This window comes from Canis aureus, chromosome 21 (genome assembly GCF_053574225.1).
Source record: "Canis aureus isolate CA01 chromosome 21, VMU_Caureus_v.1.0, whole genome shotgun sequence".
NCBI lineage: Eukaryota > Metazoa > Chordata > Mammalia > Carnivora > Canidae > Canis > Canis aureus.
In genome coordinates, this window is record NC_135631.1 from 28,175,984 (window position 1) to 28,193,071 (window position 17,088).

Sequence of the window (17,088 nt, forward strand, 5' to 3'; positions counted from 1 at the left end):
ACCATTAAAAATCTTGTAATAGAAAACTATTTATTGGAAAAACAGTATTATCACAACATACACCCTTCCTCGTAAACTCCACTTAACCCACAAACTTCAGTTAAGTATCATTTCTTTGGTGATGTGTGTCTTCAGCCCATTTCTCATTCCAAATTAAATTAGGCTGACTCTCGTCTGTGTTCCAGTAAGTCTACACATATGGTGGGTGGTAGTATGCTTAGTGGTAGCTATGACTTCCTCGAGGTCACAAAATAAGCTTTCGTCACCTTTATTATCCCACTCCTATCTAATGCACTGGTTCATAAATAGGAGGTATTCCAGAAGCATCCATGGAAAGAATAAGTGGATGATTCTTCAGCAGTGTGTTCAAACTATTTCACGTTAAGGATCATGTGGAAAATAAGGCTTGGATGGCTTACTAGGGAAAACTGTCATGCTTACTCACAATGCGAGGAGAAAGACGCTGCAGGTTTAGTTGCCCTTGACCTTATCTTGCTGCCTAAAAGCAGAAAAGGTTTATGATCCCAGCACACTTGTAACCCATTCAACCCATGGCATGCATGGCATGGTCTTGTGACGCACAGATTGCAACAGTCTGACAATAAACTGCGACTATGTGGGGGTTTTAATGTGATATCAAGATATTTCTATAGGATAAAATAAAAGACTTTCTCAAATACATCTCTCGAAAGTAGCTGTAGCTTGTTTTGCAGATTTTATGTATATATTTATTTTATAAGGATAGAATTCTTCAGCATTTTTTACAAAAAAAAAAAGCCACTAGGATCTGAAAAGTTTAAATTTCAGTGATAGAGTCTACACTGTCTTTACTATATTGTTTTCACTACATTTCATTTGTGAGGTCAGGATTTTTGTTTTTTGTTTTCACTTTGAGACTGGGGTGAGCTGACTTTAACAAAGCCCATTAAAATGTAGTTAATGAGAGGATTTGTTCATCATTCTTTCCTGTAGACATTACAGTACAGCAGAAATGCTTCCAACAAGATTACAAAAAATTCCTCTGGGAATGAGACAAGAAAGTTGCTATTTGGAGTTCACTGGGGATGAAGATCCCTTTCACCCCTGGCATCTCTACAGTCAGTATTCTCAAATTATCTAAAGAAAAGTCAGAGAGAGGGTCATCGGGAAGAAAGTCAAATGGATAAGGGCCAGGAAAAGAAACACACACGCACACACACACACGCACGCACACACACACACAGACCCCAAAGCAAATTTACAGAAGTCAAAACAGAAGACTGCCTTCAACTAATACTCCAGAAACCTTCACATCTTCTTGAAGTTCCGTTGACATAAAGGTGCAGCTATATTTAGAACCATGATATTTTTCATGGCCTGAAGGAGTTTCTATTTACTTGTCACAGCACTGATGCCCAGCAGAACCCTCACACACGACGGCTTCATATTGTGCCTATAAGATTAGACTGGAAACGTTCACAGGGGAAAACATTAGGTGGTTCCCTCATCTTGTCCGTTCCATACTCTGCCGAGTTGGGATTACTTGTAGAACTTTGAAACTAAGGATTTATTTGGCCCTTCCTTATTGGACATTTCTGTCTTCTTTTTGCGCAGGGGAGGAGGTTATATAGACAAAACAATGGATGATCACCAGAGATGAGTACACTTTTCAAATCATGAGCCACCCTCCACCACGCACACACATATACATACTTCTATACATCTGAAAGTATGCGTAATCATAAGATTTAAAAATATATATATATATTCTGGAAATATTGGCCCTTCCCACTGAAAACCAAATGATTGGGAGGTGTTAAATAAGAAAAGGTGATCACTTTTTCCACCTCATTATATTCACACGTAAAGAATTCTTGGTATGAAAAATCCTTCCCTTCACCTCTACCTATTTTAATAAATACACGTAACTAAAAGCAAAACTTTCATATTCCAAGAGAATTCAAATGATTTAATAATCAATTTTCGTAGCCAAAGAGTCATCATTACTTTCCTGCTCAAACAATAAATATTCATGGAGTGACAACTTTGCACTGACTGGCATCTACGCACGGGGAACACACAGCAATTAACAAAACAGATCGCAGCCCGGACCTCATGAACCTCTTACTTAGTAGTAAAGGTGTTTTCACTGTTAAATTACCGACAATTTCTCTTAGCTCAAGACATTTTATAAAGTTTATAAATTCATAAAGTGAAACTGAGGAACACTGGAAATCGTGAAATTAGATGCTGAGACATCTACAAATAAAATTCAATGTGACAAATAACTCAAACTGCATGACCTAAACGACACAAATTCCTTAATATCATCAACTCTGGTATAAAATCTCCTAAACATGCCCACTCACAGCACAGAAGTCGCAACCTCCGTATATGTGACTTCATTTCTTCCAAGAAACCCTACTTCTTAGGCACTATCCTGTCCCCACCCATCCCCGCCCCCTCAAATCCCAGAGGATAAGCCCATCAAATCCATGGTCAACAACATATCCTCCTGAGTGACTCATAGCCAAATTGAATTTCACATTCTCATGGAGCACATAGCACCAGGATGGTGAGCTGTAAGGGCCAGACGTGGGTGCACACTACATAAATATTTCAAATGGTCCACTAGAAGCAAGAGATAAAAATACAGGGCAGGAAAGGTGTGTACCGTGGACCATGCTGCCCCTTGAAATGCACATAGGGAGCGTTATCTCAGGTTCTCCTTGCCCATCTTATCAGACTGGGGAGACTCTGGCATTCATCAGAGTAAGGTACTTGGATAAAAGTTCTGCCAATTAATGGCTCGGTCATAGCCAAGGATTAACCTTTGTGACCTGGGCTGGTAAACTCTCAGTCATGAATGCCGAGGTCGAGGATTCGGGCTGGAAGCTACACATCTGCTACAGCATAGAGCTGCAAATACAAAGTCTGGACCTCAGCTCCAAACCATCCTAGAGAAGGGGCGGTGGTTCCTCCACCCGCAGCTTCTGGGCCCCAAGGCTCAAGACTGGGGTCCCTTCCGAGTCTTACGACTGGTGGCCCGGTTCCCTTGTGCAACTGGCATCGAGACGATTGCTCACCTGCTACTGTTCTGTCTCTGTAAGTTCTCCCCTCAGTCAAAGTCTGGTCCCGGCTTCTGTGTGTGCTTTCAGCTCATTCACTCGTGATTACTCGATATTAGATGATTCTGGACAAGTTAATTCTCTGTGAGCCTCAGTATCCTCTTCATCAAATAGGGATAATGACAGTAAACACTTCATTTGGTTTCTGTGAGGATTAAATGAGATAATCTATGTCAAGTGTTTATCACCGCACCCGCACATAGTGATCATCCAAAAATGCTAGCTATTATTAAAATTTAGGATTTAATTCCAGGGGATTTTTAGGACAAATAAGGAGATCATATCACATCTTAAAAGGAACTAAAAAATAAACTCGAGGGCTTTCATGAAGAGACATAGAGAGTCCTTATTCTATAATCGGTGACTCTGTTGCCAATGTGATCGGCATCATTTGATGACCGGGTTAAATCTTCGTTCCAGGTCAGAGAAATTTCTCATGGAAGAGAGACAAAGAAGACTCCTGCTTAGTCCCTAGACACCTTTCAAAGAGTAGAATGGAGGGGTGGTGTGAAGGAAAGCTAGCCCGGTGACGACACTGTCTCACCACTTAATTATTCATTTATTCCTTCCTCTCTGCATTATCTCCTTATTCAACAGTGATATATTACAATACACTATACTCAGCACCCTGGTGCCAAATGAGAAGACGAGTCAGGCCAACACCGAGAAGAATTAGCTTTTCTAAAGCCTATGCCCCACTTGCCAGTCTCCCAAAGGAGGATGTGGCCTCCCGCAGAGCACGTGGAAGTCGGCTAGGGAAAGTGCTTAAGCAATCAGTTCTACTGAGATGCTGAGGTAGCAAATTTGGTCATGGTCAAATATGTCCAAGAGCTGGAACCCTTCAGGCTCTCAGGCCAGCACACCGATCCTGTCAGAGAAGAGGCTTATGTCCTCACAACTATGGCTGTCCAACTTGGCAGAACAGGACTTGGCGCTAGGACGATGTTGACACCATTGATGGATTCCAGCTCTTAACCATGCCGGGGTGGGGGGGGTGGGGCTCCTACTTTCCTAATCAAGTTTCATGAAAGCCTCCTGAAGCCCAATGCTTCAATTTGCTGAATACTTGCATTCTGTCCCCAAAGCACAGTGGGCAATTGGAGAGCCCAGACCCCTCCCCTGGTGAACGCCTCCAATATAATGTCCTTTATCGGTCCCGGTGTGTGGTCTCACTGGCATCTTGGCCTGGCTTTGATCGACACACTTGGCATTCTTGAGAAGCTCATTATGTAACAGAGAATGAGACTCTTCAGTGTATTAACTGAATAAAACTGATCGAATGAGAGGCCATGGAGAAGAGGTCACGCTATGTCTGGGGAGGTCATCCATTCCCCGGACTGATAGGCATTCGGTTCTCTTGGCAGAGTTAGATAGATGCCAATCCTCACCTCTGACCATTCCCTTCCCCACAAGAAGAGGGGCTCTACTGTAGAAGGTCAGTGCACCTGTGCCAACTACTCATGAGAGGTGAGAGGCGGTTTCTATTCCTACATGCAATGAACTGGCTCTGTAACTAGACTCTCTCAACAGGTACTGCAGGGCCCAGTTTTAGGGGGATGATGGGAAGTCTCTTTTGGCCTTATATACAAAGCGTATTTCTCAGTTCAACTTTACTGATGATGGCATTGATGTCTGAATGCCTGAGGAAGTCAAAACTTCCTGGTCCATTTGTAATAGTTTCAGAACCTGAGAGAGACATTTAATTCAATGTCTCTTTTAAATTTCATTTTTATTTTTTTTATTTTTATTTTTTTAATTTCATTTTTTAAATTCAGACCGGAATTTCAATTCCAATTGATATTGGGAAGATTGAATTCAGTCTTGAAATGTCCATTGTACTCATTTCCCCATGGCCACCTCTCTCTCACTGGGTTGTGTGAGCATTAGGACCCGTATGTCATAATTCTGCTTGCGTGATAGGATTTAAGAGAAGATGTAATGAGAGGTCCAGACCAAGAGCCTTGAGAGATTGAGGGAGTGGGTTTGGGTCTTGATATTGGAAACTTTTAATATTTTTTTCCAGCTACGTTAAATACAAGAAATACACAAAAGTTCAGCAAATGACTAAATTTTTTTTTGAGAACTTCTTTGAAATTTTGACACCACTCATCAGAACCAAGAGCTTAAGTACTACAGAAATAGCAGAGAGGACATTTAATAAATCACTGTGGAAGTAAAACCTCAGTCCATGCCACTCCCCTCCAGAGGACGTTGCTCTCCATGTGTCATTTAAAATGCAATTCCCTTCGCGTGGGCACAGAGCAGTTCTATTACCAGACATGACTGCTTTTACTACTAGCAGTGGTTTAATGATTTTATGTCATCACAATAATAGAAACATGACATTCAACTGTGACTACAGCTTGTATGAGGCTATTTTTGGAAAGCTGATTTTGTAGAGGACATGGAAATGTGGAGTCTTGGTTCCTGTTTATTTCCCAAAGGCTTAGCCAGTAACTTTGACACATCATCCCTTCTGTGGAACTTTCGAGACTTTTTGAAACACGTGTGCTGATTTGAAGTCTCAAACGATGATCGTTCACAAGCAAAAAAAAAAAAAAAAAGAAAGAAAAAAAAAGAACCCTTCTTGAGAGGAGTTGGGTCTGAATCCACTTTTTCCATCATAGGAAATATGGAGTATTTCAAGGCCTGAGTTCTCACCCTCGATAGGGAAGATGCAGACACGACCACCGGCAGCATCACAGTCCACTGCCTTTTCATCTCAGAACACCTACTTCTCTCTTGCTTAAGGCCAACTCTTCCATCGGTGTTCTTGAACCCCAACTCCTCCTGCCCCTTCTGGGACCTTAACCCCTCAGTGCTCTACCTCGGTTCCTGTTTCCTCACCTTGCCCCTTCCCACCGGATCTCTCCTTTCAGTCCGTTAACACGCCAAAATCCTTACCACTGCCTCACACACACACACACACACACACACACACACACACACACGAGCCTCTACCTCTAGTCACTGACCTATTTTCCTCCACAACCAAACTACTTGAAATAGTTCACATTTGCAGTCTCCCATTTTATATCTGTTTTCTCTCCTGCTTCTATAAATAAGTACATGATTTTTCCTTGCCTCCTTGTTTTACACAATGTGCTGCAAGCCTTTTCGCATCTGTCCTCTCCCCTCTTCAACTCCGGCCCACCGTCTTCTGTTCTCACCAATCCCCCCAAGCTGCCCAGGTAAACTTCACCAATGACCTCGTAAGAGTTCAATCCAACGGTCAGTTATGTGGACATTTTGCTTCAGCGTGTAAGAGGTGACACTTCCTTTCTCGATTTAAAGACTCTCCTTTGGTTTCATGCTCTCACTGCGGCTTTACTCGCATCAGTTACCATACACTGGACGCATATTTCCTCCAGGTACCGTGCACACACTTTACGTTGTTAAAACAGCCCCGGAAGGTAGAGAATATTCTATCATTGTACACGTTTAAAAATGAAGCAAGCGAAACCTAAAGAAATTGAATAAATTCACCCAAGTTACACAGTAATATGCGGTAAGAGCATGGTTGTATCCAACCCCAATGCACATTTTTTAGAAACTTGTTAATATAGTTAAGTAAAAAAAAAATAGATAATAAAGAAACATGCCAAGTAGCTACAACCAACAAATTTCATCTGTCCAGTTTTAACTAATATTAAATACTTTGCTTTATTGGTTTATTTGTTTTTAACAAATACACTACCTTAGAAAGGTAGTGTACCTTAGTTTAACAAATAAACTACCTTAGAAAGAATAGGATACCACTTTGCAATCCTCCCCAATTTCACTCTTTCCTCCCAGAGAAAACCATTATCCTCTAGTTCATCTGTATTCTTTATGTCCACATTTTTATCCTGTTCAAGTCATGCAGTCTTCTTTATCCCGCCCTTCCGTTTCCTTCTATCTAGAGACTACATATTCTTTTTCTTTTCTGTTGGTGTTCACTCATAAAATTTAAACATATATGGGTAAGAGTTTACCATTAATCAGTAAATCTAATCTCCTCGCAGATAAGATCCACACCAAACTTGTTCCCCTAATGGACCACGTCGTTTTGGTTGTGCCTTGTAAAACACCTCGTCTTAAATGACAAAGAAATTAGTAATATGTATCATCTACCAATCCATCTATCCAACCATCCATATTATTTTTACAGTCAAAGGTTACTTCCACTTATCTAAATGTTTATCAAAGTATTCCCTTCACCATCCCATCCTTATTTTCAGAGGAGGGGGTTCGATTGCCTCTTACTAATTTTCATGCTGCAATAGTTTTGTTTTGTTTTTCAGTGAGATTGAGTTCTTAATCCTCACAGTATTTTTTATGAGTATTTAAAAAAAAAAACTTTAAATCTACTCTTGAGTTATAGTTTGGGTGAGTGCAGAATTGTATCTTAACAATTACTTTTCATCCACCCTCTGAAGTTATCCCTCCACGAAGTTACTTGTCCCCACAAGTTACTTGTACTGTAGGACAGCACCTGTAATTCTAATCTTCACCCCTTTGATTGCAATAGATATTTCATCTTTGATCGCTTCCAAGATTTTCTGTTGGTGTGAGTTCTGAAGTTTCTTTGCGATATATCTAGGTGTAGATTTGTTTTTAATCATCCTGTCAAGGACGTGGTACGCTCAGTCATTCTGAAGACTGGCATCTCTTTTCAGTCCAGAAAAATACTGAGAGCCATCATGTCTTTCATTACTAGTCTCCTCTTCTGAAAAATTTTCTTCTCTGTCTTCCAAATTATGCTATGTTATTTTCTTTTTATCTTTACACCTATGCTGCGTGTCTGGATAATTTAATCGAATCTATTTCCAAGTTACTAATGCTTATTTACACTTACCTACATCATTACCAATGTGTTTGCTCACAACCTTCAAATCATACAGCTCCAGTGCTCAACAGCTCAAGATGGGGGTCCTTCTCCGGGTCTGATGTCTGAGCTTTTTCTTTCTTTATGTAAGCTTTTACACACATATTTTCAAGTCTCTTCCAGAGAGTTCTATTATCTCTAGTTCTAGGTTGTGAATTCTGTTTGTTGCATGTTCTGACTCTCTTTTGAGTTTCCATAGGGAACTTTAATATTTTATTCTTAACTCCTCTTCCTGGAGGTTTTTATGGACTGTACTGTCTCCTCAAAATCCACAAGTTGAAACCTTGAGCCCACAAAGACTGCATTTGAAGATAGGCTCTTTAAAAACATAATTAAGGTTTAATGAGGTCACAGAGTCGGGGCCCTAATCCAATGGGACTGGTGTTCCTATAGGGAGAGTCGCCAGGAGTAAGTGCACAGTAGAAACCCCAAGTGAGTTGACAGAGAGAAGATGGCCACAAGGCAAGAAGAGAGGTCTCACCAGAAATCAGCCCTGGTAACACCTTGATCTGTTCTGGGATCACCTTGATTTGATCTGATCTGTTCTGGGATCACCTTGATCTGATCTGATCTGTTCTGGGATCACCTTGATCTGATCTGATCAGTTCTGGGACTGTTAGCCCCGGAACTGCTAGAAAACAAGTATCTGTTGTTTAGGCCATGGAGGCAGTGCTATTTTGTTATGGCACCTTGAGCACAGTGACACAGGGGTATTTTAGGAGCCCCAGTTCACAGCAATCCCCACCTAAGTGCAGCTCATATTCCCCCTATTGTGTCCTTGGTGTCACTGAATTTATATTAGGACTTTTGTTAAGTTCCCAACTTATCATTCTTCCACCACATAAGCAGTAGCCATTTGGAACTCTGCGTTTGCTTAGAGCTGTTTCATACTGCCAGTTTCCCCAAAACAACTCATTTCAACTTCCGGTTGGCATTTTCCTAGTTCCACTTTCAAGAACTCAGCAAAATAACTTCCTGTCTCAAAGGATCTTGCAGGTTATATATGTGCAGTGTCCTTGTATATGGACCCTGTGTCCTGGGCTCCTCTGGGAGGGTATGAAAGCATCAGACTCAGCAATTAGGGTCTGTTCCCCAGTTCTGGTAACTCTGTGAGAATGTGGACCTCTGATTATAGCTAAAGAATTACCTTGAATTTCTTTCTTCCCCCCTGGGATCTAAGGAGTCCTCTTTCTTGATTCTTTACTCTGGCTAAGTATTTAAAAACTACTTCCTTTATAATTTGGTGGATTTGATAGTGGAAAGGGCATTCTTCTGCATCAGCTTAATTTCACATAGTGACCAGATACCCTTCTGCTCTATCTCAATATGCCACCTTATTTGTCCCCGTCATATCTCTTCTGACTACTTGTCACAGCACACAAAAGTTCTTTTCCCTTTCTCTGCTTAATAATTTAAATACTAGCATTTTCAGAGGACTGGTTTTCTCCTCTGATCATCTCCTTAAATGAACTAGTCTACTACCAGTGTTACAAATAACTCATTTTTTTTTTTAATAATGATTTGATATCTCAACAGCCACATTTAGTGGAGAGGTAATTTCCATCCAGCCAGCCTCCTTAACACATTATCATTACATAGCAGTTACAATCAACACGACTTTTAGTGATATAGGGCAGCTTTCTGGACTTTTAATTTGTATTATACCTAATTGATATCCATCCTTCTAATCATTTTTGTTTTCATATAGTTTTCTCTTAGCTGCCAGAGGTATTTTTTCTCTATTTAAAACAAACAAACAAAAACGAAACTAATCAACAGTGTTTTATCCCATGGATCTTTCCAGTAGATTTCTTTTGACCATAGGATGACATCTAAATTCTTCAGCTTGTACAACTGAATCTTGATCACTGAGTTTTTGACAAATGGTTTAGTTGGACTTACTTTTCACAGGGCTCCATTACACCATGTTGAATTCCAGCTTAATTAAGGTAGTTGTAATATTATATTTCCATGACTTCATTCCAGCTATTTCTCTCCCTGAAATGATTGCTCCTTGACCCCTCTCACACCCTTCAGCTCAATATCACTTTCTCAAGTCTTTTAGTCTTTTCCAGGGAAAGTTGACAACATCTTCCTTTGTATCTCTGCCACAAATAGTTTTTCTTGGCACTTACAATTTTAATTCCATTGATGTAATAATATACCTTGCCTCCTACTCTGAGATTATGAGATCTTTTAAGACAGAGTCTCTCAACCTCAGCAATATTGATGTATTATACCAGATAATTGTTTGTTGTGTGGGCTGTCCTGTGCAATTCAGGATATTGAGCTGCTTCCCTGACCTGTAAACACCAGATATTAGTCCAACCCACGCCTCATCAGAAATGACAACCAAAAATGTTTCCCAATATTGTCAAATGTCCCCAGGGGGTGGGAGCCCACAGTCATCCCTAGCTGAGAACCACTGCTTTCAGATAGGAACTGTACTTCAAAAGCCCTGTGTCCAAGGCCACCTCCTACATTCTGGAAATATCACTTGACTGAATGAGTGATATTCAAACCAAAAAAAAAAAAATTATTTACCAACAGATAGTAAGTGTGTGTGTATGCACATATATAACATGTGTGTATATAGATAGCCAGAGACCTGAGGACTGAGATCTTCTCATTCTTTGGAATGTTAGTGTAAGTTATACTTTAAAACACATAAAATATTTAACTTGTGAACTACACTTCTGAGTAATTTGGAGAGCTCAAGTTGAAATAATATTAAAAGGACATGAGATTGGCTCTATATATGCATGTCATAGTGAAGGACCAAATGCCAACTAAAATATACAGTTAAGCGAGAACAATTAGCAATTTTGTGAATTGGCTGCCAGTTCAAATTTATTTTGCCAAGGTTACTGTTTAGTTAAGTACATTTCTGCCAATTATAAGAGCCTTCACTGAATGAGCTTATGTTTGAATTTCAACAATTCTGCATTTAACCTGAAGCAAATATAATCTCCCAGGCAATTGTCAAAACAAGAGACTGTTGACAATGAGTCCCAGAAATAAAAGCTAAACAAAAGAAAAATCATACTTCCTAAATGTTCTTCTCTTAGACTTTAATAAATATTTAGAGAATACTTAGAATGTGCTCAATATTTGAAGGAAATAAAAAAATATTTTCAAAAATCTTTTTACTCCCTACTGAAATAAGTAATTCCTGTGTTGCAAATAACATAGAGAAGTAAAATCAAAAGGTTAACAATATCCAAGTGAATAGCCATTCCTCTCATTTGGAAAAAAAGCAAAGAATCATATAAAAAGACATCATGAAATTTCAGCCTTAGAGGAAAAAATGTTGTTAATATCCAACTTATTTATAATATGACACCAAAAAAACTCTGGAAAACTATTAACATTAACTATCAGCTGAGCAATTACCTCCATTTGCAAATTTTAGTACTGAAAACTCTGCAATAATATGCAAAGCCATGTATTCTATATTTAAATAATGACATTAGGAAACAGAATTCGGCGTTCAGTTTGAGTTACGGGAGACTGACGTGTAAAATGAATTACATAAGGATCAAAACCTGGAAGAAAATATGTCACAAAGCTAACGATTATTTCTGGATTGCAGGACGAACAGGGACCATATGATCTCTTCTTTAGACACCTCAGTATTTTAAATTTATCATCAATCGCCATGGAGTATTATACATATGCATAAATGATAAGCTAAACAAAGGTTTTATTCTGTGACTTTATGCAGATTTGAGAATATAGCAAGGCTTTTTTTTTTTTTTTAATTCACCATGTAGTCCTATTATTCTGACAGAAGTTTCAGATACAAGGGAAAAAAGTCAAATTTTATTTCTATACTTTGCTGAATGGTTGTAGAATGTAACTTAGCAAGCAGGTAAAATTAAGAATTAATTTGAAGTGTTCCATGTTAAGGTTGTCCTCGTCTCCCTGCCTCCTTCAAAATTCACCTCTTAAAAAGAACTTCCTTCCGTAACAACCAACATATCTTGGGACACTGATTACAACTTATGTTAGGAGATTGAAAAACTGGGAGAAAGGAGACCAAATGTACAAAAGCTCCAATTCTTCCTTTTCCAAAAGGACTTTGGTATCACTGGAGTCTATATTGAAGTCATCCTTATTTAGATAATGCACATCGTCCCTCTCTTATATGGCAGTTACAGGTCTGCCTCCCAAGCAGAGTGTCTCAAGTATTCAGATGGAATCACTTATTCTTTAGATTCAATCCCCTTGAGTGAAATGCACGTTCAGGTACTATCTAAATTCAGGAATTAAAAAAATGTGCAAACAATAAGTATTTAATCTAGGAAACAGTATTTAATAAATATTTGAAAGAATGTATTTACAGAGAATACAGAATGTATTTACAAGAAAATTGGTTTATAAAAATAACAAAACAATAAAAGGCAATAAAATAAATTTTGTGGTCTCAGCATAATTTGGAGTTCTAACTACAGCAGCATACCATGGACTTGAAGTTATTTCTTTCTCTGTGGTTTAGACTTTCCCAAAAAATTTTCCAAGACGCTTTGGTTCAAAATATATATTTGGTTTTTTTGGATTTTTTTTTTTTTTTTTTTTTTTTGCTTTTTTTGTTTGTTTGTTTCATTGGACTCTAACCTTTCCAAACACCTATCATGTCTACCAGGCAGCTGCCTTGAGACCAGCGTAATTGCTGTTCTCTGCAGGAACAGTATTCCCCTGATTATTGCAGAGCTTGAGTTTATGTTTACTCAGGTCCCTGCTCAAAGGTCAAAGGTTGCTGGCTATTAGTTTCCTGGAACCTTGAACAACAATCTCTCTGAATCTATCTGAGAAAGAGCTGGGTGACCTTGTAGGATGGTCCAAAAGATTTATTAAGATAGTGGTTTCATGTAAAGCACCTAACCAACACTGTGATTCCCATTTGCTAAGCCATAATCATGCAGGAAATGTTGCCTTTCACTGCAGAAGAGGACACTTGTGGTGAGGAAGCAATGATTGTCTGAGAACGTGAGACTGAAGGGCAGATTCACAGGTACAAGAATTTCTGTGTGTGTGTGTGTTTCCATTTGCCTGTTAGCTTCTGCATCATTTACATTATTTCTAAGATTAGATTTGGAGTCTATGTGAAGACTTGAACTGGAAAATAACCTCACAATTGGATTTCTTCTTTATCCTTCAGAGTTCTGTATTTGTTAGTCTGGCTTATTAATGAGTCCTTGAGAATACGTTATTTGCTGTTCCTGAAACAGCTTCACATACCCTTCTCCCCCCAACACACACAAGACCTTTACACTTGCTGCTCCCCTTTCTTGGGATGATTTTCTCAGAAATCCATATGGCTTGTTCCTTCCTCCCCTTGTGGTCTCTCATCCAAGGACATCTTAATAATGAGAAGACAGCCATCTCTTCTGTCCCCCACCCCAATGCCTTCTCTGTCTTCCCTTCTTCTTATGCTTATCATTACAATCATCTGCAATATTACATTTTTAAACTTAAGTTCACCTGTACACAAAGTAGACAATAAGCTTCATGAGGACAAAGACTCTGTTCACTGCTGTGACACCTGCTCCTACAACAGGGCTGGAAACCTACAAGATGTTTAATGACAATTTGTTGAATGAATGAAATCATGAAATAAATGCTAGCTATGTACACAAAAAAGGGACCGTAAACACACGTGGCACACACAAACACCACCACCAGAGAGTTTCCATTACGGTCAGAGGGTAGGATTATCAACAGGAGGAGTTTACAAGCATTGATTCAAATATGCTAGAGGACAGTGTGGTATCTCCAATTCAGTCTATCACCCCCTAGATATCCAGGGCTTGAAGTTTTTGCATGAAACGAAGGTACAGGTAGAGAGAAAGGTAGAAGAATTGCTGAAAAATTTGTCTCTCAGCCATGGTGGAGGATAAACAAAAAAATATAAACTCCCTCCCCCAGCTAAGGATGTCAGGGCATATAGATCAACTCATTCATATGTAGGATGAGAGAATATATAAACTAATGAACAGACAAATCTGTCAGTAAAGAAATATAAGAATTAGAAACCTGTATTTCTTATATATTAGCCAGGTGACATCAGCAAGGTATTTAAATTCTCTTATTTATCAATGGATCATTGGTAAAAATAAAGATAAAATTAGAACTCACCTCATCACGCTTCTGAAATAATAAAATGAGAACATTTAGGCAATATATTTAGCACAGTTCTTGAGCAGATGTGAGCGATTAGTGCTATTATTTAGTAAATTATTACTTTTTAGATACCACCTGCTTCAAAAACAGGGTTTGAAGAAAATAAAAAGGACAAATTTAAAGCTAGTAAAAACATCTCTGAGTTAAGGAGTGAAGGGTGATGAGGGGAGATATTCTGAGATACTCTCGTTGACTATCCTCTGACCACTTCTCCTCACATCTTTCTAATGGAATCTGGAATTGGTATGGGGTATTATGCCTGGTTCTACTTCTCAGGCTCACCCACTGGTAGAAGTGGCTAATTAAATTCTAGTCATTGGAACAGAAGTAGAATTTTCCAAATGTAACTTCTGGGAAAGCATTTTGAAAAATGGAAACTGGCTCAACTTAGATATGACTTTTACCTCTCAGCCTTCTCCTACCCTCTTCCTGGAACATAGGCTGCCCAGTGGGAGCCTTCCCAAGCATCTATTAACCACGGATTGACCTCAAATATGGAAGCTCTGAACTAAGAATATGTGCAGAAAGAGAGAAAGAGCCCGGATCTCTGATATCAACGAAGTGTTGAAGTGTCGCATGGGCCTGAACAGCCACCTCCTGTTTCCTCTCTTGGTGGAGTTTGGCTACTTTCTGTTGAACCACTTCATGGTTAAACAAAAATCTTAACTAATAGAGGTGAGACAGTTGTCCCAAATCATGAAAAGAGTCAAAAGCAACCTATTACATGTACATATAGCTGAGCTGGTAACTTTCCAACGGCCAGGGAAAAGGAACACAATGAAATCATGTAAGATTATAAAGTTCTCTTGAATGTATTAATAAAAAAAGCAAAATCCTAGTCTATATTATGCCAAATGTATTCCAGTCATTAGAATCCAAAAGAACCATTCAATGGGGTTTTATGTAAGGGGAGCACATGGTATCTTGACTTGTATATTTTATAGTTTTTTGAAGCTCTAAATTAATCTTCATGTGTTTATTTCCTACAGTGACCTTTGACAAAAAGGAAAATGTTAAACTTTATAGGATCGTGAAAACATCATTTTCTAAATGTATGACCTGATTTAGAAGGAGAAATTCAAGAATGCAAAAGAAAGAACAGTTTGAATGAATCTTGCACACTTCTAAAATAAATCAATGGAGGCTTGCTGCACCCTGAGCTAAATATCAATAATTTTGACATTAACATTTTTGTGAAGTGCCTGAAATGCTAGCATGATTTTAGTAAATAAAAGGTGACCACATGTGCTCTAATTTGGGATGTGAAGTGACAACTGTGGCCATTCAGTTATAAAATTCAAGTGTTTGCTCAGAAAGAGGAGGATCCCAGTGTGAAGCCAGAGAGCTTCTGGAAGTAAGACCAAGACATTTATTAACACAGTTTGGAGTTTACTCTAATGCTTTAATAAATACTTACATGAAAGTCATACAGATTAGCATCATAAAGCATGGAGAAGACTTTGGCCTATATTAATTCTGAGAGCAGAAACGACCACTTGCTAATCTTGGTCACCAAAAATAATTTTTATCGGGCTCACGTAGACCAACGTAATTATCTACTATCGTCCACTCAGCGTAAGACTGGGGAATCAATGCCCAGGTATGGAATCCTAAAATAAGAAACAAGGGAATGTCAACTGTGCATTCAAATGATGCTCTACTAGTTATGAAAGGGAGATCTTTGCAAGGGAAAGGAGTTCTCCCTTAAATATGGAAAGCAAGGGAATTCACAATAGAAAAGCTGACAGAGATAGGGCAGCCTTAATTTACATGTCAGCTATAATATCTGCCTTACAAGACTATTTACTTGGTAACTGGGTGGCATTCCTTAAACTTAGTTACCGTAGCAACTGCCACATGACACATCAGCCTCCAAGACAGAGAATGTCTTTTGCGAGAAACAAAAGCACCGTCAATATCTCAGAGGAACATTATCATTTTAAGGAATGCTGATGGTGTGAAGGATAGGTGTTAGCCCCGATTCACTGATTTTTTTTAATGTCTACATTCTACTAGAGTGTCAACAGTGCTTTCAATGCTTTTTTCTCTTATTTATCACTTCACTGTCTTAAGAAAAATGTTAATTACCTGAAATATTAGCTTTCAGTTAAAGCTGTTAGGAAGCCTGCCACAAATCAAACTCCAACATACCTTCACAGAAAACCCTTCAAGGACTCTAGATCTAGTTTAGTTTTTCCTAAATGGCATTGCATAGATCACCAGTATTGGCCATTGTGGTGCTTTGCTAAAAATGGAAATTCTGGGGTGCCTGGGTGGTGGCACAGTGGGTTAAAGTTTCTGACTCTTGATCTCGGGATTGTGCAGATTGTGAGTTCAAGCCCCATGTTTGATTCCTTGCTGGGCATGGAGACTACTAAAAAAAAAAAAAAAAAAAAAAAAAGGAAATTCCTTGGTCCCAACAGAGACCAACTATGTCAGAATATTTGGGGTAAGATGTAGAAATTTGCATTTTTGGTAATTTAAATTAGTGATGTGTTCTTTATATAAAACCTTTATTTTCTTACCTCTGCTTCTTTGCTAACAAGCTTCCTCACCTTGAATGCCCCTCCTTAACTCCAGGTGTACAAATACCACCAGCAACTCATGGTTTAGCTTAGTTTCTTGGGAGGAAAAAAAATAAAAAAAAAAACAACTTCTCACCAAAAATTAAAACTCTACTACTGTACTACTTTTTTATTTCTCAAATTGTTCTAATTCCCACTCTTTTTTTAAAACAGTATATTTAATTCATTAACATACATATTAGGGACATTCTCTCCCGTTGCCCTCCATTGTATTTTGTGTAGCTTTTAAATACAATTTAGATAGTATAATTAAATAAAATACTAAAATGAGAGGTGCCTAGGTGGCTCAATCAATAAGGTAACGGACTCTTGATTTTAGCTTAGGTCACAATCTCAGGGTCATGGG

At 38.7% G+C, this 17,088-nt stretch overlaps 1 protein-coding gene across 7 annotated transcripts in view; it reads right to left on the reverse strand.

Annotated features, from left to right (window-relative positions):
- LRRC4C (leucine rich repeat containing 4C) overlaps window positions 1–17,088 on the reverse strand; it is a 1,161,603-nt gene that overhangs the window by 927,686 nt on the left and 216,829 nt on the right. For all 7 annotated transcript variants that reach the window (XR_013360200.1, XM_077863658.1, XM_077863655.1 and 4 more), the window contains exon 2: window positions 3,066–3,252. The gene's annotated coding sequence lies outside the window, so the exon portion shown is untranslated. The remainder of the gene's footprint in view (window positions 1–3,065; window positions 3,253–17,088) is intronic.